The sequence below is a fragment of the Crinia signifera genome, chromosome 12, assembly GCF_055691185.1.
Source record: "Crinia signifera chromosome 12, ASM5569118v1, whole genome shotgun sequence".
NCBI lineage: Eukaryota > Metazoa > Chordata > Amphibia > Anura > Myobatrachidae > Crinia > Crinia signifera.
The window spans coordinates 69,272,716-69,296,717 of record NC_139228.1 but is presented as its reverse complement, the minus strand read 5'-3'; the positions used below and the strand labels follow the sequence as shown (position 1 = coordinate 69,296,717).

Here is a 24,002-nt window from a genome sequence, read left to right as displayed (position 1 = left end):
AGTCACACCCCAATACTTCTCAAAAACTTCCTCTCAAGTTAAATGGGAAGTAGATATGGGCCTGAATCTATTAGAGGAGGAATGGCAAACTGTGTTCCAGATGAGCATTAAATTATCTAAGTGTATTTCCCATGTTGAACAATATTTCCAACTCCTACACAGGTTGTATGTGACTCCCACCCTCCTTCATAAAATAAGCTACACAAACACTTGTTCCTGTTGGCGTAAATGTGGAGGAGTGGGATCAATATACCACATATTCTGGTCTTGCCCTTTACTGACTAATTTATGGAGTCAAATTTTCCGACTCATCTCCACTATATTACATGAGACTATCGCCCCACAATCGAAAATTGCATTGTTCCATATTCTCCCAGACACCACCCCATCTTCGGATAAATACGTAATTGGCCATATATTGTCCTCTACCAAACGCCTACTAGCTCGTAACTGGAGGACTGTTAATATTCCTAGTCTTACAGAGATTGAGGCAGCGGTGCAATCTCACTTTGAATTCAAAACAGCTGGCTTGTCTTAGAGTACACCGCCATCACCTTCCGCATCTAAGATATGGCTATCTTGGGTGGAATTCAGCAACATAGGGTATGAATATTGTATTTATTCTCTGATTATGGTTATTATATTGCATTGTATTTTTGTATTGTATTACAGCATTGTCTCCGTACCCCCCCTTCCCCCTATCTTTATTCTGTATCCTTTTCCCCCCCAAAAAGAACAAACCATACAAACAGTCATAACAAATGCTTACAGCCTTTGGGCTTCTTTTCGCCCCCCGCCGCCCAATGTTCCCTCTAATTTTTCGAAGACTGTGTGCGGCAAAAGATTTTGGCTGTGCAACTTTGGAAGGAAATTTAAATGTTTGTGCGTCACTTATATATAACTGGAAAATGACATTCAGCATTTGTGTTAACTTTACTTCAAAATAATATTAAACATTTAAACATTCGAAACACAACACACAATGTAGTTAATGGGTGAAACACATTAATTGAGTCAACAACTGCAAAAAGGGACCACTGCTGCTTTGTGCGCTCTGTTGTAATGTCTGTGCGCACACTCGTCAAGTTGTGTGCGCGCGCACGTGCGCACAGCTTAGAGGGAACACTGCCGCCGCCCCCCTCTCTCCCCCTCCCTTGGGCTTACCTTCTTGCAGGTCCTCCTGGACCCTGGAAGGTAAGCCCTTCCTCCCCCTAGCAACGCAGCCGGACGTCCTTCCGGCTGCAGGGGGGAGGAGGAGGCGCCGAAGGCAACAGGAGGCGGCAGAGAGGAGACCCCCCGCACACCACAGTACAGGTATCGCGGGGGGTCTCAGTTACCGCACCGCAATGCCAGCCATATATGTTAGTACATATGTGCTGACATCGCGGTGGGCAGGCGGCAATGTATTTGAATACATCCCAACTGCAAATGGTCTCAGTTTGGGCCCTAATGCAGTAATATTGGGTCCTAAGGGCCCGAGTAATGTCTCCAGGGCGAGTGTCGATACTGCCTGCCATTCGTTTTTTTAGCCACAAAACCCAATGTCAGATACGTAGAAAGAATTAGTGAAAAGGAATATTATAGATAAATATACAAAGCGTACTCATCAACTGTAATTGCGATACCCGCCCCCCCTCTTCCTCCTCCCTTGGGCTTACCTTCTTGCAGGTCCTCCTGGACCCTGGAAGGTAAGCCCTTTCTCCCCCTAGAAACGCAGCCGGACGTCCTTCCGGCTGCAGGGGGGAGGAGGAGGCGCCGGGGACAGCCTGCTTAGCTGTCCCCGGCGTGAAGGCAGCAGGAGGCGGCAGAGAGGAGACCCCCCACACACCAAAGTACAGATATCGCAAGGAATGCAAGGATCTGGCCAGCTCATCTGTAGTAGGGGTTGCAGGGCCTGTAGGCGCAGTAGGGTAAGGGTCTTGAAGTGGGGAGTGGTGTACATGGTGGGTACTTCTTTGCCTTGCTGTGCTGGCTGGCTCAGTAGGGATATCCTCTGCCTCGTAGGGGTCCACTGTGTGGAGCATTATTTCCCCATCAAACTCCAGCATTGGTGGGTCAGGATGTGGGTCCTCTTCCTGATGTACCAGTTCTTGAGATGTTCCTGTGAATATTTGCAAATTGGTAAATGCTGCAATACTGCTGTGGAGTTTTATGGTGTAGTGAAATGTTGCTCAATGTTTACAAATGTTCTTTGACAACACTCCTTGTGGGTTTTTTAAAAAAATGGTCCATATACTGTATGTGATGGATAGTTATAGTGATGTATGTACTTGATTAACAATTATTGTGTTGTTCTGTTCTGGTGTGTGGTTTCTCCTATGAGTATTGCTCATCATGTTACCAAAAAATGTTTCATGCATCTGGCCCATCATGTATAATGTGCATGTTTACCCCTAAAAATATTTTTTTACTTCTGCCATTTTTCAACGGACATAATTAGTGTCCAATAGCAGGCCCGCAGCATGTATAGGGATTTTCCTTCACCATGTGTTTTGTATGGTGTACAGATTTAGATGATTGGTTTGTTATTCACAGGCGTCAGGTCTGGTGGATTTGTTTTTGTGTCTAGCAGACAAATGTTTTTTTATGGGTTAGAATAGTGCGTTTGTGTGCATTTATAAATATACTCACTAGCTCGCTCTGGTGGCACGTGTCCACGAGGTGGGTTGTGGCCAGCTGGACGACATTGTGTAGTTTGATCTGCAAAAAAATTAGCAAACAGTGTTAAAATTGCATTGTATTGGGGGCGTGGCTTGGCAGCCATTCAGAGCGGCCGCACCTGTATCGAGCTCCCGCTCCTGTGCCAGCTTAGAGACCTCTCTCGCCGGACACTGCACCCCACAACCAGCCCCAGGCTCTCCCCTGATCCCCCCTAGTGCTCCGGTCGCCCGCTGCCCCGTCCGCGGAGCCGGGAAGCGCTTCTAAGCGCTTCTGCGGGTTGCGGCCTAGGCGCGAGGCCGGAGCCGGGGCCTCGATTTCGGCCCGGGCGCCGACGCGGACTCCCGAAGCGCCCGCAGCGACCAAAGAGACGCACCGGAACACAGAGGACCGCACGCCCCAGCCCACGGACAGCCCTGGGGAGACCCTGGGCCCCCGGTCGGACCCCCTTCCAGCCCACAACTAGCTGCAGCCTGTTCAAGGCCGGAGGCGCCGCCATCTTACCCGGCGCAGCACAGTGAAGTCCCTCAGCACCAGACCCAGCTGCATCCCCCACCGCAACCAAAGTGAGTACCCGCTGGGCACACCCCAGCAGCCCAGACATCCAGGGGTGGCCCCACAGTACAGCCACTCACTTCCCTTGGGGGAATCTGCTGCATCTTTCAGGCCAGGGTGAAACCTCCTCAACCTCTTGCTCTTAAGCTGTGCCTCCTCCCCAGCACCAACCTGATCTGCAACCCTCCAGAACCCCCTTTCTGCTGCATAAGCTTGCAGTCTCTCGGCTGGGAGACCCACCCTTTTGCAGCCCACACTACCTAGCACTCCTGATCCTAGACAAGCCTCTTGATTGTATCCCAACCCTCTAACTACAGGCCCAGATGTGAAACCACTATATACTGGCTGCCACTCACCAGCTACTCCGGCCATGAGGATACCATGACCCAGTAACCAGCTTTAGCTTCCCCCCCCTCCGGTACCAGAACCATCTCTCCAGAGCTAACTATTACCCCTACAAGTGCTCTCAGCCATCGCCATGCCCCCTAAAAGGATCAAACAAGTCGTCCTCTCCAAAATCCCACTTCCCCCCAAAAAAGCCTCCCCACCCTCCTCAGCCCAGGGAAACCCTCCCACTTTGTCCCCCCACACCAGGGGTGCACCAAAAGAGACAACCTCAACACCTGGGCTAGATGAAGTAGACTTTAACTCAGATGCTCCAGTGACAATGAAATCCCTCTGTCAAGTCTTCTCGGCATTTCAAGCAGAGCTGACCAAAGATCTGAAGTCCGCTATCCGAGAGGTTAAGACAGAGCTTGTAGCTATAGGGGAGAGAACCGACCAACTGGAACGCAGACTAGATGAGTTGGTTGAGTCACATAATGACCTGATCACCTCCTATGATTCTCAACAGAGGGACCTTGAACAATTCAAGTCCAAGCTGGCGGATTTGGAGGACAGGTCCCGCCGCAATAACATAAAAATCAGAGGCATTCCCGACTCAGTAGCCAACTCAGAACTCGAGGACTTCGCCACTACCCTGTTCCGCAAACTTCTCCCCTCTGCAGACCCTAAAGATCTGCTAATCGACCGTATACACCGCCTTCCACGCCCCAAAACGGTCCCCTCAGATCTCCCAAGAGACACACTCCTCCGAGTGCACTTCTTCACCATGAAAGAGCAAATCCTGAGGGCAGCCAGAGAGTCTAAGAACACAGACACCCTGGGCGGCCTGCAGATCTTCCAGGACCTCTCTCCCGCAACAATGGCCAACAGGAGAGCACTTGCCCCCATCACAACAGCACTTCGAAACCACGACATACGGTACCGGTGGGGATTCCCGGTCAAGCTGCTAGTCTACCACGAAGATACCACCTACTCGATCTCATCCCTAGACGCCGGGGTTAGACTCCTGATGGACTGGGATATTTCGGTCACCAGCCCCAAAGAACCAAGACGCCAGAAACCACCGCAACAAGACTGGACCACCACCTGAACCCCACTGATTTGTGTATCCAGCCTACTACGACGGTGAACCGGTTGCCTTCATTCCTGTGGTCCCCGCCACCGGGTCGGGACTTGACTGTTAAGTATCATATTATGTTGGTTCTTTCTTTTCTTCGTTCACAGGATGTATAACAACCCGGCTGCTCGGTTAGAATGCTAGAACTAGGTTCCTACTTGTTGGACACTCTGTTTATGTTTAAACCGTAGGTTTAGTTGGTTCATCAGGTTACATTGTTATATCACCTCTTTATTGTTCACACTTTGTTTGCATGTGAGTGGCGGCCATCCGCCATGTGACCCAAGCCACCACCCCGAAGTTACCCACACTACTGCAACTCCCCCTGTTCTCCCCCCTCTCCTCTGCAGTAGTCATGCAGGTCCAATATACCGGACCTTTTTCCCATTCCCTCTCCCCCGCTCCCCAAGCCCCTACCGCCTTTCCCCCACACATTCACATTTTTCAAACTCCTGCTCTCTCCCCCCGACCCCCAACGGACGGTCTAGACTTTCCCCTTAGGAGCGAACGCCCCCAACCGCCTACCAACAGTCCCCATCGTAAACCCCCTTAAGCTGATATGCCTAACTTTATGTCTCTGAATGTGAAGGGGTTGAATTCCCCTAATAAAAGACGTCTGGCCCTATCTTTTTTCCATAAACAAAAGGCAGATGTGGTTGCTGTCCAGGAAACCCACTTTAACTCCTCGAACCCCCCATTACTTAGAGACGCAAACTACCCCACAGCATATTACGCTAACGGCCCAACTAAGCGAAACGGAGTGGCCATCCTGTTCAGCAAACATATTTCTTTCACCCTACAGACCAAGGTACAAGACAAAAGTGGCAGATATATTATTCTAACCGGCCTACTGGAAGACAAGCAGGTCACCATTGTCTGCCTATACGCCCCCAATTCCAACCAAACTTCATTCCTGCGTAAACTTCTCCTCCTGACACAGAGAATCAGGAAAGGCCCTCTGATTCTGCTGGGCGACTTCAACCTAGCTCTCGACCCAAAACTAGACAAATCCCGCCCCCCCCCCCCCCCCCTCCTACTTCCACACGCGAATCTGGCCCATCTCTTGCTTTCCGTAATCTCCTCCTGGAGTTTGACCTATACGATACATGGAGATCCAAATACCCCTCTGGCCGCGAATATACTTTCTTCTCGCCAGTCCACAATTCATACTCTAGGATAGATTATATAATTTGTGATAAGTGGACCCTACAGCACACAAAAGATGTAGACATTTTACCCATTACTTGGTCAGACCACGCACCGGTTACTTGGCAATGGAATGTCCGCTCCTCTAAAAACCCCCCGAGACCATGGAGACTCTTCCCCCATCTCCTCAAAGACCCCTCCTCCAAACTCTCTATACTAACCTCCATTAACAACTACCTCTCCACCAACTCCCCCCAGGACACCTCCACCATAAACCACTGGTGTGCCTTAAAAGCAGTCACCAGGGGAGCTGCAATCCAAGTGGGAGCTTCCCTGAAACGACGCTCAGTTAAGACCCAGCAGGAGCTGGAGACCAAACTGAAGGATCTGGAAGCTCAAAATAAAACATCCCCATCCAGAGATCTCAAAAAGGAGATCTCAAGCATCCGTAGCCAGATCCAAAAACTCCTCCTAGCCCGCACACAAATGGCATTGAACAGATTGCGACATAAATTCTACTTGTTTAGCAACAGATCAGTTAGAATGTTAGCCAGAAAGTTGAGGGCTCAACAAGCTAGGAACAAAATTAAACACCTTATCACTCCTGATAACACCAAAGTTATCAACCCTAAAGACATAGCGAATCAATTTGCCCAATACTATTCCAAGCTTTACAACCTGTCCTCTGATACCTCCACCCCCCAACCCTCTGCTGAATCGATCTCGACATTCCTAGACAGAATCCATATTCCCTCTATCACCCCTGAGCAGCTAGAAGCCCTTAACGCCCCCTGGTCACAAACGGAAATCCAAGCAGCTATAAAATCCCTCCCACGCAATAAAGCCCCCGGCCCAGACGGATTCATTACCGACTTCTACATAACATTCATGGACCTACTGACTCCAACATTAACAAATCTCTTTAACGAACTCTCTTTCCTTGGATCGGCCCCCCCAGAACTTCTAGAAGCACGCATAGTCACGATACCCAAAACTGGGAAAGACGCATCCCTCTGCCAGAACTATAGACCCATAGCCCTACTGAACTGTGACATTAAACTGTTCGCCAAGCTGATGGCCCTACGCATTAACCAAGTCCTGCCGCTCCTGATACACCCTGACCAAACCGGGTTTGTACCAGGAAGACAGGCCTCCGACAACACCAGGCGGGTATTCAACCTAATCGACTCTCTAGCCAACGAACAGGACCTCCTCTTACTATCCTTAGACGCGGAAAAAGCGTTCGATAGATTGAACTGGCACTACATGCAGGAGGTCCTGCGGCGATTTGGCTTTTCAGGCCACATCTTTAAGTCCATACTGACTCTATATAGCTCGCCCTCAGCCCGGGTGTTTAGCAACGGGTTCCTCTCTGACCCTTTCCAAATCACAAACGGTACCAGACAGGGCTGCCCCCTCTCCCCGCTCATATTTGTTCTTTCAATTGAACCCCTGGCCATCACCATACGAAACGACACTAGAATGGAAGGCCTACAGATGGGCCCCGACCGTCACAAATGCAGCCTCTTCGCAGATGACGTCCTGTTGTTCATAACCAACCCCATCTCTACACTACCTCACCTCCACGACATCTTAGATTCATACAGCAGGGCCTCGTACTACAAACTCAACACAACCAAGACTGACGCACTCCCCATCAACCTTTTCCCTCACATCCACCAACTACAAGCGTCATATCAATATAACTGGCAAAGGGGCTCCATAAAATACCTAGGGATCCAAATCCCCTCCACCACATCCAAAGTCTTCGAAGTTAACCTTACCCCCCTATTAGACACCCTGTCCACCATCTCCAACTCCTGGTCCGCATTCGACATCTCTTGGATGGGTCGTATGGCGGCTTTCAAAATGTCTCTTCTGCCAAAATTAATGTATCTGTTCAGGACCATCCCCTACAATTTTCCAAAGAGGGCCCTCAAGACGTGCACAAACATTATGTCAAAATACATATGGGCGTCTAAGCCCCCAAAGATTGCTCGAGCCAGACTCCACCTCCCAAGGGCATTTGGTGGCCTGGACCTCCCAGATCTGCATCTCTATCAGATGGCGTCCCTCTTGGCCCCAATTAAACACTTCTCAGAACCTAGCACACCGACAAGCTGGGTCTCCATCGAGCAATCTTTCTCCCCCAACATCCCACTGGCTGACCTTTTCAGAATCCCCCGACAACTCAGGCCGCCCCTACCACTCCTCCTCCCGGCCACCAAGGCTTCCCTTCTCGCCTGGGACCAGCTCCTCTCCACCTTAGACACCGTCACAAACAACCTCCCCTCCGTTCCCATCTCGACCGTAGCCAAATTAATCCCAAACCTTAACCTTAACTCTTGGAAAGCCCGCGGCGTTAACACTCTGGGGGACATACTCGACTCACACGCCCCCCTCTCGTTCGTCTCCCTACAAAACAGCTACCATCTACCCACATCAGAATATTTACATTATATCCAAGTAACACACTGGTGGAACTCCTCCATTGCGAAGCTACCCCGCCCACAACCTACTCTCCAACATATCTTCTCCAGACCTTTCAATCCTTACACCAAACGGGATATATCCTTCTGGTATAAGATTCTTATAACGCCTCACTCCTTCTCGAAAGCCCCAGCGCATAAGAAGTGGGAAGCCGACCTTGGAAGAACCTTCTCCCCAGATGAATGGCGTCTAATCTTCCTCACCTCTTTTGACATGTCCCGTTGCTTGAACCACACAGAAATGCATATTAAGCTTATAAACAGAACCTATATGACTCCAGTGCGCTTACACTCCTTCTGGCCGTCTTGTCCCAATAAATGCTGGAGACTGTGTGGTCAAACAGGGGACATATTTCATATATTCTGGTCTTGCCCCAATATCCTTAAATACTGGTCAGATGTATTTGAGTTAATATCCGCAGTAATCAACACCCCAGTTGTTCCAGATCCCTCCCTAGCCCTACTACACATCTACCCACAAGAGATACCTAAGGAGAAGAGGCTGGTGCTAGGACACATCCTTATAGCTGCGCGTGCCACTCTGGCACAACAATGGAAGCAACCAGACCCTCCATCCCTACTACAGGTGGTCTCGAAGACAAACTACCACTTTATGATGGAGACTGGCCCCTCCCTTAGCATGCCCCCTGCCTCTTCTGTTGCCCCACAGTGGCGATATTGGCACACATATATAACAGAGGGTGAAGGATCCAGACTCTTCTCCCCCCCATCCGCCTCAGACCCCCGACAGTTCAGCCTCAACGAACCTGACGAGACGTGAAAGAGTCAGGAGGTCCACTTAGGTCCCCCCCTAGGATATATGCCTTCCATTATGGTTTTTCTTGTTCTCATGGCTTTCAATGTTTTCACTGCTGTTTATTGTTACTACTGCTCCTATGGTTACCACCGCTCTCATTGATAATTACCCTATTCTTATGATTGTTTGCTCTAATTAACTCGCTCTGCGTAGCGAGGTGTATGCTCGATCACTAGTCCGTTCCCCCCACCCCCCCCCACCCCCCCTGCTCTCCTAACCCCCCCCCTGACATTGTTTTCCCTCATATTTCATATGTCTATACACTGTAATGTGAAACTTTTTCCAATAAATACTTATTGAAGTTAAAAAAAAAAAAATTGCATTGTATTTTGTTGTAAATTAATTGTGGCAATAAACTGGCATGACAAAAAAAAATTTCATGTTTTTTTTTTACTATTTTGTTTGATCAATTGTTTAATAATGCATATAACAAATTGCTTGTGTTTCAAACAATCATTTCCATTAGACAGAGGTATATATGTAAAAAAACATTGTGATTATAAACTTATGCATATATGGATTAAATAAGGGGATTTTTGTAAGAACTTACCGTTCGAACCCCTTTCTCTGAGTCCAGTCCGGTGACACAGCTAACCTTGGGATGTAGGAGGGTCCGCCAGGAGCCAGGCACCTATGCTTCTAATTCTTTGGGAGCAGGCTCCTCCCTACTGCATCCCATAATGCTTCAGTTAAACTTCAACAGCACACTAGGATACATAACTCAGTACAATGCCTGAACATCATATATGCAACTTATAACACATAACATGGCAACCATGAACGGTACAACTTACTGAGCATTAGGGAGGGATCGCTGTGTCACCAGACTGGACTCAGAGAAAGGGGTTCAAATGGTAAGTTCTTACAAAAATCCCCTTTTCTCTTTCGTCCAGTCCGGTGACAAAGCTTACGATGGGACGTTCACGAGCTGGTCCTTTGGGAGGGTACGCTCAGACTGCCAGTTCTCATCACTGCCCGTCCAAATGAAGCGTCCTCCGACGCGAACTCATGAAACCTGTAGAATTTTGTAAAGGTGTGAACAAAGGACCAGGTGGCTTCCCTGCACAGCTGCTCCGCTGTGGCCCCATGACGCACTGCCCATGAAGACGCAACGGACCTTGTAGTATGGGCATTTATGCGAGATGGCACAGGCCTACCTGCCTTACAGTAGGCAAACGCAATAGTTGATCTCAACCAACAAGCAATCGTCTGCTTTGAAGCAGGCCACCCAAGCTTATGTACATCGTACAAAACCAACAGCAAATCTGATTTGCGAACATCCTTTACTCTACTGATATAGATTCGCAATGCGTGAACCACATTCAACTTTTTCAAACGGTCCCTATTCCTCGTTCCCTCAGGCGGGGAAAAAACTGGAAGCACAATGTCCTGATTCAAATGAAAAGAGGAAACCACTTTAGGTAAGAATTTTGGTACTTTCCTAAGTACAGCCCTGTCATCATGAAAAATCAAAAAAGTGGACTTGCAAGACAAGGAACCCAATTCTGACACACGCCTAGCCGAGGCAATGGCCAATAAAAAAGTAAGCTTCCAGGTAAGGTACTTTAGATCAGCCGATCTCAGTGGCTCAAAAGGAGGTTTCTGCAGCATGGACAAAACAAGAGATAAGTCCCATGGTGCAACTGGCTGCCTGTAAGGAGGCTTAATCCTGGCCACACCCTGTAAAAAGGTTTGTACCTCCGGCAACAGAACCACTCTCTTTTGAAAGAAAATGGAAAGCGCCGAAATTTGCACTTTCAGAGACTGCAAACTTAACCCTGACGACAGTCCATCCTGTAAGAACTCCAGAAGCCTCGCAACCTTAAACTTGGAGGTATGAACCACCTGATGTAGATTCTCCACACCCTGTGGTAATTGGCCGCAGACACCGGTTTTCTGTCCCTTAGCATGGTCTGTATGACCTCTTCTGAAAACCCCTTTTTTCTCAATAAGGAGGATTCATATGCCACGCCGTCAAATTTAGACAAGCTAGGTCCTGGTGCAGGAACGGCCCTTGGCTTAGCAAGTCCGGCTGAAGAGGAAGTCGCCACGATTCCGTCGATAATCTCAGTATGTCTGAGTACCATGACCTCCTGGGCCAATCTGGTGCAACCAGAATGGCCAGTACTCCCTGGTTCTTTATCCTCTTCAACACCCTCGAGATCATTGGGAACGGGGGGAAGATGTAGACCAGATTGAAAGACCAAGGAATTGTCATGGCATCCACTGCCCAAGCCAACGGATCCCTTGACCGAGAGCAAAATCTCGGTACTTGACAATTGGTCCTGGACGCCATAAGATCTATGTCTGGCAGTCCCCATCTGTCTACCATCTTCTGAAACACCTCCCGATGGAGTGACCATTCCCCCTCCATCAGGTCCGCCCTGCTGAGAAAGTCCGCCTCCACATTCCGGATCCCCGGAATGAAAACGGCTGACAGTGCCAGAACCTGAACCTCCGCCCAGGTGAAGATCTTCACAATCTCTGCCATCGCCATCTTGCTCCAAGTACCGCCCTGGTGATTTAAGTATGCCACTGTAGTGGCATTGTCGGATTGTACTCGTACTGGCAAACCCTTCAGGAATTCCTCTGCTTGACACAAGGCATTCCATACTGCTCTCAGTTCCAGTATATTTATGGGAAGACTGGATTCCTCCACTGACCAAAGGCCCTGCAATCTCAGGTGAAGCACCACTGCCCCCCAGCCCCTGAGACTGGCATCCGTCGTGATGACCAACCAGTCCCATGAGCAAAGGGACCACCCTATCTGCAGAGTCTCTTTATCCGTCCACCATTTCAGGAATATTCTTGCTTCCTGAGACAAGGCCAGCCGCTCCTGTTTCATGGTCTTGGCATTGCCGGACCAGCCTGCTAGTATGTTCCATTGGAAGGACCGTGAATGGAATCTGGCAAACTGCAGCGTCTCGAAGGTCGCTACCATTTTGCCCAGCAGCCTTACTCCCTGCCACACCGTCGGTGCAGGGGCCCGGAGAATTGTCAGCACCATCTGCCGAATCTCCACCGCTTTGGGGTGAGGTAAGAACACCCTGTGAAGGTGTGTGTCCAAAATAACCCCGAGGAACTGCAGACTCTGTGTAGGTGTTAGATGTGACTTGGGAAGGTTTAGCACCCAACCCTGTTCCTGCAAGAACTGCGTCGCAACACTCAGGTGTTCCTGAAGTTTTCCCGCCGACTCCGCCTTGAATAAAAGGTCGTCCAAATAAGGAATAATTACTATTCCCCTTAGACGGAGAGCTGCAGCCATGACCGCCATCACTTTCCTGAAAACTCTCGGAGCCATTGCCAAACCAAACGGCAGTGCCTGAAACTGCCAATGGTCTTCTCCAATTGCAAACCTTAGGAGAGCCCAGAACGGGGTGTCCCCGCCCCATCATGCAGAGGACTTGTCATCCCCTTTAGCTACATGCTTTTTTGTAAAGGCACCAAAACGGCCTCTGGGAACCTTTCCTCTGCCGGCCTGAAATCTGCCACGGCCAGACTGGCCTCTGTTGGACGCCCCGCCCTGAAATGGCGGCCGAAAGGACGGCTTGAAAACTCCAAACTTGGAGCCTGAACTCTTGGAAGTAGTGGGAAGAAAAGTACTCTTGCCCCCAGTAGCCTGCTTGATAATGGCTTCCAGCTCCGAGCCAAACAATAACTCCCCTTTAAAAGGCAAGCTTTCCAGGGACTTCTTAGACTCACTATCAGCTTCCCAAGCTTTGAGCCAAAGAGCCCTTCTAGCAGACACTGAGATTACAGACACTCCGGATGCCATTTTAGCTCCTTCCTCACCAGCCTCACAGACATACTCTGCGGCAGATCTCAATTTCTCTGCCAGAATAAAAGCCTCTGAGTTTTGGTGGAGCAGCCCAGCAAGCTCCTCCGCCCACTTGATCATGGCTTTTGTGACCCAGGCAGATGCAATAATGGGTCTCAAGGTATAACCCACGCCTTCAAAAATAGCCTTCAAACAGCCTTCCACTTTTTTGTCCACTGGGTCCTTAAAGGCAGCACCCCCTTGGACCGGCAAGGCAGTGGCTTTTGACAGCCTAGCAACTGATGCATCCACTAATGGGGCTTTTTCCCATAATTTGGTATGCTCCTCTGGCATAGGGTACATATTAGCATACCTTTTTGCTATCAACAATTTCTTATCAGGAGTCTTTCCTGCCTCATTTAAAAGAGATGACATTCCCTCATCTGAGGGGAAACATACAGGGTCCCTGCGACTCTTTTTAAACACACAAGAGACAGGAGTCTTTTCCTCCTCTGTAAGATTCAAAGTCTGCTTAACAGCCACAATCAAATCCTCAATGCCTTAAGTTAACGCCTCAGCTTCCTCACTGATGTCCCAACTCCAGTTCTCATCACACCCATAATTGGTGGTGTAGACACAGGGTGCCTAAGCACACTCTCATCAGAGCATTTTGTAAACTGCTCCATCAGTGCAGTCATTTTATGAACCCCCTGGGCAGTATCCTGCATAGCTTGCAGCAAAATGGGGTCCCCCTGAGCCGGGGTAAGTGACCCCCGAGACACCTGAGACGATGTAAAATGGCCAGGAGACCCTATCAAAGAATCCTTCTGCCTATTCAAAGCCTCAGTAAGAGCATTCATAGACCTGCCCAGAGCCAAAGCCCACGCAGGTTCAGCTATCTCTGGTCTGGGGGCGCGTGATCCACAGGGAACAGCCTCACAGGACGGGCATAAATCCCCCTGATCCTCATGTTCACATGTAAATTTAGCATCACACTTTTTACAGTAAATAAACATGTCCAGCCTACAGCAGCATGTCTCCTCCACAGCAGCAGAAGTAAAACCCTCAGCCATGTATCTAAACACAATGCAAAATGAACAGGCACCGCACAGAGCAATGTATCAGAGTACTTATCTGAGCTGGTAATCCTGTCAGCGATCAGCGAGGGAAGCGCTTCTGAGAAGAGACTGTAGTCTGTATAAAATCACCCTGTTAGCTCCGCAGCGCGGTGAAAAAGGCGCCAAACACAGTGCAGGAAGAGACCAAGTCTCTGCCTCAGTAGGGAGACCAGCCCATCTGGTGCTTTTCTCCCCCCTCGGCCGCTCCCGCATTGTCTCTCTCTCACCTCCTTGTACCTCCCTCAATGGGACCACAATGGAGTCGTCCAGCAGCGCTGGACTCCTGTAAGGGACTTCACTTCCCTGGCGGGATTTCCGTCCCTAAACCCTTCAAGATGGCAGGCGCCATCGCGGGGGGTCCGTCCCCCACGATCCCCTTCTGCAAGGAGCCGGTTAGGACACCCCCGGGGCCCAGGAAAGCCTCTATCCTAAAGAGACTAAGCGCTGAGCAGAGGGAATAAAAAGGTGTCCCTCTGCACACAGAGAGCTGACAGGACGCGCTTCTGTCAGCCTCTGCTGCGCTCTCAGTGTGTATGCACTTCTGTGAGAAGCGACACACTGGCAAACCTGCTCTAGCTAGTGCATTAATAAAATAATAAAAAGCCTAACTAATCTAAAAAAAAAAAAAATACGAAGAAAAAAACGCAGCTGCAGCGCAGCTGCAAAGCATAGCACCCACTCCTGTGGGCACCTAAAACTAACTGAAGCATTATGGGATGCAGTAGGGAGGAGCCTGCTCCCAAAGAATTAGAAGCATAGGTGCCTGGCTCCTGGCGGACCCTCCTACATCCCATCGTAAGCTGTGTCACCAGACTGGAGGAAAGAGAAAAACATGTTGTGATACATCGCATTAAGGTTGTTGTGTTGCTCTTTCGCAGCCCGATCAAGGCACTTCTCGCTTAATGAGTAGGCTCTGCACGAGGTGGGGAAACGGTAGGGGCTCACCGCAATTTTGATGGGATGTATGTTAACAGGGATGCATACATGCCAACAGACATGCATTTATATAGGTTTAATATGGAAACCCAGAACTCTCCAACACAGCAAGGGCATGCATGCCCCAGGATAGCAATGAGGGGAGACCCAGGTTGTCCACCGGGGAGTTAACCCTGGTGCACGAAGGGGGAGTCTAATCATTTGTTCCATATGGCATGATATTTTTTCTCAGAACCTCTAGAGAGATAGAGAATTTTTTAATTTAGTGCCACCTCATTGGACAATGATATCCATTCTCTCCATGTAGGGCCGCTTGAGGCCAACCATGACCTGGCAATGCAAACTTTTATCAAGGTACATAACTGAGTAACATAACTTTGGGTGGGTTCTTCTAGTACAGGGGTAGCCAACCAGTCAGAGGTAAAGAGCCGAAAAATATCGGTAGTCAAGCTAAAGATCCGACATCATGCGTGCGCCGAAGGCACATGCGCCAAAAAAAGGGGCGTAGTCTATTTTGACCCCTTGGGTGGGTGTGATACAAATATGCCTCCAATAGTGCAGTGCCATATATACATATGCCCCCAATAGTGCCAGATACACATATAGAAATGGGTTTGTAATCAGCGCACTGAATCGTGTTCGGCTAGCAGCTGCACTTTAAGGGTGACTAATCCTTTGCTTGTACATAGATATTTGGGTTTTGTAGTGCTGCGCTCTGCCTAAGTATTAAAGTGTGTGTGTGGTCATAATAACAGTCCGTTATTGAAATTGAAAAAAAACACACTTTACTGGTAAATCAAGGTGCGAATTGACATGCACATGCAAAATTTAAAGATAAAATATAGATGAAAGTCAAATCATAAACTTAAATACATACATAGTCTGCAAGTATTGTTGCAGCACAAGTGGATAATAGTTTAAATAAGCAACAGTTGCCGATATGTGCACAAACTCCCAAGGAGTCAGATTGGTGATCTGTCCTGGTTGGGCAGTGTGTACACTCTTGCGGAGATGTTGCTTTGAAAAGTAGGTACTTGTTTCCTATCTGGGCGCCCGCTAAGTTAATTGCGCACCATGCTATTCTCCGTATAAAAATCGGATCTCATCGCATCGGATACCACAAATGCACATACACGATATTGAACGATGCGATGCGACCCGATTCGATTTCCCATAGGAAACAATGTTAAATGGATCAATTTACCCAAATCAGCATAGGGAAGAATGGTAAATGGGCCAGAAACCCCCCAAAAAAACACAGAGCAGTGGAATGTCCCCCCAAAAGTAGTTGACGCCACCCCGCCATCAACGTGAACCCGAAGCGTGGCGAGCGCAGCGAGCCCGCGAGGAGCGGCGGTACGCGTCTTCCGACCTTTTCATGCCCTACTATCCACTAGGGCGTGGAGTGAGAATAGAATAGTGTGGCGAGCGCAGCGAGCCACCGAGCCCGAAGCGTGGCGAGCGCAGCAAGCCCCGCGGATACCTTCACAGTTATACGCGTCCCCTCGCGGGCTTCCCAGGTGTCCATGGCGACGCGGACACCTGGGAAGCCCGCAAAGGGACGCGTTTACCTGTGAAGGTATCCGCGTCCCCTCGCGGGGCTCGCTGCGCTCGCCACGCTTCGGGCTCGGTGGCTCGCTGCGCTCGCCACACTATTCTATTCTCACTCCACGCCCTAGTGGATAGTAGGGCATGAAAAGGTCGGAGGACGCGTACCGCTGCGCTCGCCACGCTTCGGGTTCACGTTGATGGCGGGGTGGCGTCAACTACTTTTGGGGGGACATTCCACTGCTCTGTGGGTTTTTTTGGGGTTTCTGGCCCATTTACCATTCTTCCCTATGCTGATTTGGGTAAATTGATCCATTTAACATTGTTTCCTATGGGAAATCGAATCGGATCGCATCGTTCAATATCGTGTATGTGCATTTGTGGTATCCGATGCGATCCGATTTCATTGGGAAATCGAATCGGATCGCATCGCATCGTTCAATATCGTGTATGTGCATTTGTGGTATCCGATGCAATGCGATCCGATTTCATTACGGTGCCGTACGTAGAAATCCTGGGCGCCCAGATAGGAAACAAGTACCGAAAAGTAAATTTCACGTCAGAGATGAGACACAACCTTAGGTTGTTCCCCCGTTGCTATTAACAACCTAAGGTTGTGTCTCATCTCTGACGTGAAATTTACTTTTCAAAGCAACAGCACCGCAAGAGCGTACACACTGCCCAACCAGGACAGATCACCAATCTGACTCCTTGGGAGTTTGTGCACATATCGGCAACTGTTGCTTATTTAAACTATTATCCACTTGTGCTGCAACAATACTTGCAGACTATGTATGTATTTAAGTTTATGATTTGACTTTCATCTATATTTTATCTTTAAATTTTGCATGTGCATGTCAATTCGCACCTTGATTTACCAGTAAAGTGTGTTTTTTTTCAATTTCAATAACGGACTGTTATTATGACCACACACACACTTTAATACTTAGGCAGAGCGCAGCACTACAAAACCCAAATATCCAGATACACATATGCCCCCCACGGTGCCAGGTATGCACCACACGGTGCCGTGTATGCCCCACAGTGCCAAAAATCTGGTATGCCCCCACAGTGCCACAAACTGCTATGCCCCCACAGTGCCACAAACTATGCCCCCACAGTGCCACAAACTGCTATGCCCCCACAGTGTAAATTTCCCAGCAGCAGCACTCACCATTGTTGTTTCTGCTGCCAGGCAGGGAGAGGACAGTCTGGTGTCCCCCTGCAGTCCTCCTGTCATGTCACAGATGGGAGGAGAGCACAGCACACCGCACGTCTCCTTCCCCCTCACTTCCCTGTGACTGGGCCGCCCACCAATCAAAGCTCGCTGGCCCACGAGCTCTGATTGGCGGACGGCCCAGTCACAAGGATGCACAGTAAGGGGTAGGAGAGATACGCTATGTGCACTCTCCTCCCCTCAGAAGGAGAAGGGATTCAGGGAACCGGCGGCAGGGGGGACTGGGACAGACGGTGGGCAGCGGGCAGCAGGAGCCGCACTTTACAAGGGGGAGAGCCGCATGAGGCTCAAGAGCCACAGGTTGGCCACCAGTGTTCTAGTATGTCTTCTGCCCATATTGCCAAAGTACATAGCCTTGGAGTAAACACATCCCTTGGGATGACCGTGGCTACCATTGTGTGTATTGCTTCCTGCCAGAATGCCGAAATTACAGGGCAATTCCACAGTAGGTGCCAAAAGGTGCCACTCGGTGCGCTGCACTTAGGACAATTTGAATCCACCCTACCTCCCATCTTAAAAAGCCTAACAGGGGTTAAGTATACTCTATGTAGTAGGTATAACTGTATCTGCTGGAATCTAGAGGTTGTAGTTGATAGGAGCGGGCTGCCCAAACCCATCTCCCAGTCCTCCTCAGAGAGGGGACCAACCCAGGGCCATCTTAACGTATGGGCTTGAATGAAGGGCAGTTGCCCAGGGGCCCCAAAATGGTAGGGGCCCAAAGCACCTATAAAATGTCCGGAAATGTTCTAGCGCTGCCTTGCAGCCCCAACAACCGCCCACCCGGCCTGATTGACTGACACCCCTCCGCAGCGCATGCTGGATGGAGGGATGTGTGCAATGGTCGCAGTGTGAGTGTCCCACTGACTCACTGAGACAGCGGCTGAGCTACAACGAGCGGTGAAGGGCTCATGGAGCTGGACTGCTGGGGTGACTGTCCCGCTGTGCAGGTCTGTGTTTTATTGTCAGGGCTGGGTGCTGGCAGGGTCATTGTCCTGCCGTGTAGGTATAGGGGTGTGTTGTATGTCGGTGGTGTAGGTGTGAGAGTGGGGTTGGGTCAGGGGCGTCAGAACAGGGGGCAGCTTGCAGCCCCCCCTCCGCATCCCCCAATTATTTGAGATCGACGCCAGACACAAGCCGGGATAGTGCTTTGGGAAGTGGCGCTGGCAGGCAGGGCCAGCATGATGAATTCATTAACGAATTGATGTTGCCTGATCCACAGTACAGCCCAACTGGCTGCCCACTCCAAACTCACAAACTGACACCCGTGGAACTGCTGAGCAGTGATGGACTGTGGCTGCACTGGCAGTGGCTTCCAAGCGACGGATCAGCCGTCCAATCAGGCAGGGATGCAAATAGGGTGATCACTGCCGCAGACTGGTCAGTCCAGACTGCACCCTCCTCCTGTCACTGATTGCCGGCTTACGCGCAGTGCCAGTAGAGCCGGCCCGGGCAGAGCTCCAAGACACAGCATCTGCACGTCTGCCAGCAGCAGCACTTGTGCAGAGGGGGAGAGAGCTCTCACGAGTACTGACCAATCAGTACTGGCTTTCCCCACTGCTCCTCCTTTCTTCTCTTACTGGCTTTGCCCCGCCCCCATTCTCCAGGCTGTGTGTGAGTAAAGGCCCCCCATCTGTTCCGGGAGGAACAGATAACTTGGGGGGAAAAAACGCCCATAGAGATGACTAGCAAGCCATTGATTGGCTGAGACCTCTCTCAGCCAATCGCTGATTGGCTGAGAGAGGTCTCAGCCAATCAATGGCTTGCAAGTCATCTCTATGGGCGTTTTTTTTTTTTAAGTTATCTGTTTCTCCCGGCTCCCGCTGCTGCGGCGCTGCCCGGCAGCCAGCGTCATGTCATCAAGTTCTCCCTGCTCGCCTCCCGCTGTCACCCCACCGCAACAGCTTCCTCCAGCCCGGCGCCATATGCAGCCTCCCCCTGCTTGGCTCTCTATAGCCGGCATCCCCCGCAACAGCTTCCTCCTGCCCGGGTCCCTATGTAGCCTCTCCCTGCTCGGCTCTCAATTAGCCGGCATCCCGCTGCCATCCCCCGCACGACTCCCTCCTCCTGCAGCTCCCCGGGGACTGCATATGATAAATCCATGAGATTTATCATATGCAAACCTTGGCACATCAAGTGCCTAATCGTGCTTCCCCCTCCCGGGGAGCTGCAGGGGACTAAGTCGGACTAATGTATGGGGGCCTTTAGCCTCCTATGCAAAGCACTACTGGGAGTCTGTCTAACTCATGTACTGAATTGTTGTGTCACCTCAGCTTCAGGATTAGCATCCATAAATGAAGCAGTGGGGTAAGTACCATGGGGAAAGTGGTGCCGTGGTTGCTGGGGGTGGATTAGCCTTGTACAATTCTAAACCTTAGGGCTCATGGCTTGTGTCTACATACTGTAGCTGCCAGATCCATCCTTGCAGCAGAGAAAGCAGATCTCTCTCCTTCTGACCCGTGTTTATCTCTCCCTTGATTTCTATGTCTCTCCTCCCACTCCTTAGGAAAATCATAAATGCTATTTAAATATGCTGGAAAACCAAAGTGGATTTATATAAATACTGTATAAAAAGTAGCATGGAATAAAGTTTTAAACAATATTCCATTTTATGTGTGTCTTACACAGTACAGTAAGCCTGTACAGCCAGCTGGATTTAACATACAGTGACTCCTATGTATTATTTTAGGGACCCTAGTACTACTGACAACCGTCACACTGCCAAGCAGAACAATACCAGGTTGCCGGAGGACGCACAATGGGATGCACGACTGCTCCAGGTGTGGTGACTTGGATTTTGGGATGCATTCTGTGCTGAGGTGAGGAGGAGTGGCTTCCCCTCTCATCTCTCTCCACAGCTTCCATTCTGTGACCGCATAAAGATGGGGACATGCTGAGACTGTACTAGCCGCGGTTCCCAGTCAGTGCGGCTTATACTGCACACTAGGGCATAAGAGGGGTGCAGGTATCATAATCAGGAGGAGGCTGCTGTGACTGGTTACAGGATGTGTACAGAGTACACACGCAGGTACTATAGACACGCATTACATGCAGAGTGTAATGTCTGAGGTGGTGAGTACTGTCAGTGGGAATGACACGCCAGCGGGCAGCAGCAGAGGAACAGAGACGTTCTAGTGTTTATATTATATGTGTGTACTGTACAGTTTGAGGGGGTAGTATAGAACTCTGAATGTCCCTATTCTGTTACTGGTACTATGTGTGTGTATAATAAATATATATATATATCGGCGGCACCTGGAGTTAGAAATAAAGAGTCTCAAGCAGTTTGGTGATCAAACGTTTTCGATGTTATTCAAACATCTTCATCAGGATATATATATATATATATATATACACACACACACACATACATACATACATACATACACACACAGTGCTCGAAGTGGAAATTTAAAAGTGGGGGTATGGAAAATTAAAGTAGTTATGCGCGATCTGGAAAATGGGGCGTGGTCACTCAAAAGGGGGTGTGTCTACGTGTAGTGTACCACACCACATACCCCTTATTAGTAGGAGGATACCATATACTGTACTATCTAGTACTAGTGCCCCTTACACATTATAAAATAAGGCACGAGCTGGAGACAGGATGGGGCATAAATGGAGTACAGGATGAGGCACAGGATGGGGAACAAGCTGGTGAATAGGTAAGATGAGGGACAGGATGGAGTGCAGACTGGGGCACAGGTAGGGTGAGACACAGAATGGGTCACAGGTAGGAGGCACAGGATGGGTCACAGGTAGGAGGAGGCACAGAATTGGTCACAGGAAGTTACGTTAAGAGTCCCTTAACTGTTACCCAGCACATGCCATTATACAGAATATCTCTATGTCCCCAGCAACTGCACAGGCTTGCAGCAGAGCTGTCATCCACAGTCTGTTACTTACTACACACGTGGGAGACACTTAGCAGCAGTGAGCGTGCTGTGGTGTCCCAGCCCTGGCAGTCAGCCTCCCTCTGTCACTCTCAGCTCTCTGGCAGCAGCGTTCTTCTACCCATTGTCTGAGTCTGTGTCTTGTCTTGTCTGTCTGACACTTCCTCAATCCTGGAGGGGGACAGCACTGGTGCTCATGCTGCTGACACTCCCTATCCTGCCCCTGCTGCCGAATCTACACTTTCTCTTTATGGCCCCCCACAGTCCAGCGGTGGCCGGCATTTGGTTTGCGCATGCGCAGTCAGTTTTTTATTTATTTAAGGCAACGGCACAGAAAACGAGGAGGAACGGAGGGGCTTGCAGGGGAGCTGGAGGAAGGATTGAGAAAATGTGGGAAGGTAGGCAACACTGCCTCGTGTCCCATAGCAGCTGCTGGGTTCTATCCCCAGCCTCTTACCACCTCCTGCAGCCGTTGCCTTCCTCCCGGTCCCCACTCCCCTGCTGTGTGTGTGTGTGGCTGGGAGCGGCTGGGCTATAGCGCAGCAGCCTCCTCCAGCCCCAGACACCGAGTCCTGCTGCCTGCACAGGGAGGGGGCGATGCCAGGGGGTGGGCAGCGCTTTGAGACAGTGCGCTGCTGGGTGACCCATCGGCTACTGCTAGTAGGGGGGGGGGGGGGCAGAGCTGAGTAGACAGCTGTGAGCAGGGGAGCCAGGTTCTGCGCGCTGAAGATTAAAAAAAAAATTCAGTGCTCGAAGAAAGTGCCGGTACCATACCGCTGTATACCAGCCCACTTCGAGCACTATATATATATACCAATATTTTACCAAATTGGTGAGTGCCCTTTTCCTCCAATATATATATATATATATATATATATATATATATATATATATATATATATATATATAGTCAGTGTGAGACCCAGCAGCACTCATGACAGATTCCACAGATATGGATCAAGCATTGGAACTAATCAGTCTGGATGCAAGCGACCGATTTAGCTACTCGGATGTTGAGGCACATAAGATCCTAATAACACAGAAAATGGATGATGATGCCGTTCAACCCACAAGTGACAGCCTATTCCATCAGTGGTTAAAACTCAAACAGAAAGAATGTGATTATCTGTACCAAGGGATAAGTCTGTCAGACTATTACCGCAGCAACCAAATCCCCAGAGGATTCCGCATCCACAATATGCCCACCATCGGCAGGTATAATGTCAACTTCTGCCGACGGTGGGTAGCCATATTGAATAAATGTTCAATGGACTTGTTGTTATTGGTAATAGATGAATCTACAAGGGAGTTGAACAACACTAAAGAACAGCTGACGACCTTTGAAGTGGCCCACAAACATGATACCACTGAACCATGGTACAGAAATTAGAAACCCAGATGGCGAAATATAAAAGAGAGTTAGTGGCCTTCAAAAAAGAAAAACTTACGAAGGTGCAGCAGGACTATGAACAGAGGCGAGTATACTCCTGGCTTACGAGCGGCCAACCCAGGCAAGAAAGGAGATACCCCCAAAAAAGCTACCGCCAAAGACAACAGCAGTCCCGCAAAGATGATTCCAGCACCTCCTATAGTGAGTCGGACAGCCAAGCATCTACCTCACGCCAAGGTATCCCCCCTTTAGGGGTGACCGCCCGCGCAGCAAACCCAATACTGCCAAGAGGACGCGGCGGGCGAAGCAGTGGCAGAGACAAGAGAGAAAGAATGTTGCCAAAATAAATACAGAGGAATTAGTATTTAACCTCTCAAATGCCAGCTTGACCAAAGAGGAATTACAAGTTTTATCTCATGGCTTATCGTTCGTACCAACGACTCCAGCTGATCCTTTCCAGCATAAAATTGAAGTATTCAAACTCAACAGAACATTAAGATTAAAGGAACACTTCGGCAAACAACAAAAAACGATTACCACAAGTGAAGAGGAAATTCCACCTCAATTAAAGAAAATATTGCCACGTTCAAAATTTGACCCAATCAGCACAAACCCTACCATCAGGTCATTCACTAGGCTTTTAGAAGATCAACCTGTGATAAATGCATCAGGAAACGTACCGAACCATCGATCCAACCTTTCGAAGGGTGAACATCAGGCCTTGGAAAAATTATCGAAAAGGACTGACATAGTCATTCGGGGAGCTGACAAGGGGGGGGGTCAGTGGTGGTGCAGGACATCAAGGACTATGATCAGGAATGTAGGAGGCACCTATCAGACACCGCCACTTACTGCCCCTTAGCAAACGATCCCACTAAAGTGTACAAGCAAGAACTAGAAGCGACTATAACAAGAGCCTGCAAAGATGGAGACCTATCGATGGAACTAGGTAATGCACTCAGGGTGGACAACCCCAGGGTGCCATTATTTTATATGGTC

At 49.5% G+C, this 24,002-nt stretch overlaps 1 long non-coding RNA gene across 1 annotated transcript in view; it reads right to left on the bottom strand.

The window, feature by feature from the left end:
* Positions 1–1,157: 1,157 nt before the first annotated feature.
* Positions 1,158–24,002, bottom strand: part of LOC146049642 (uncharacterized) — a 35,226-nt gene continuing 12,381 nt past the window's right edge. The window contains exons 2-3 of the long non-coding RNA XR_014466164.1: positions 2,632–2,700; positions 1,158–2,101 (exon numbers count right to left, since the gene is read on the bottom strand). This is a non-coding gene — a long non-coding RNA (uncharacterized LOC146049642). The remainder of the gene's footprint in view (positions 2,102–2,631; positions 2,701–24,002) is intronic.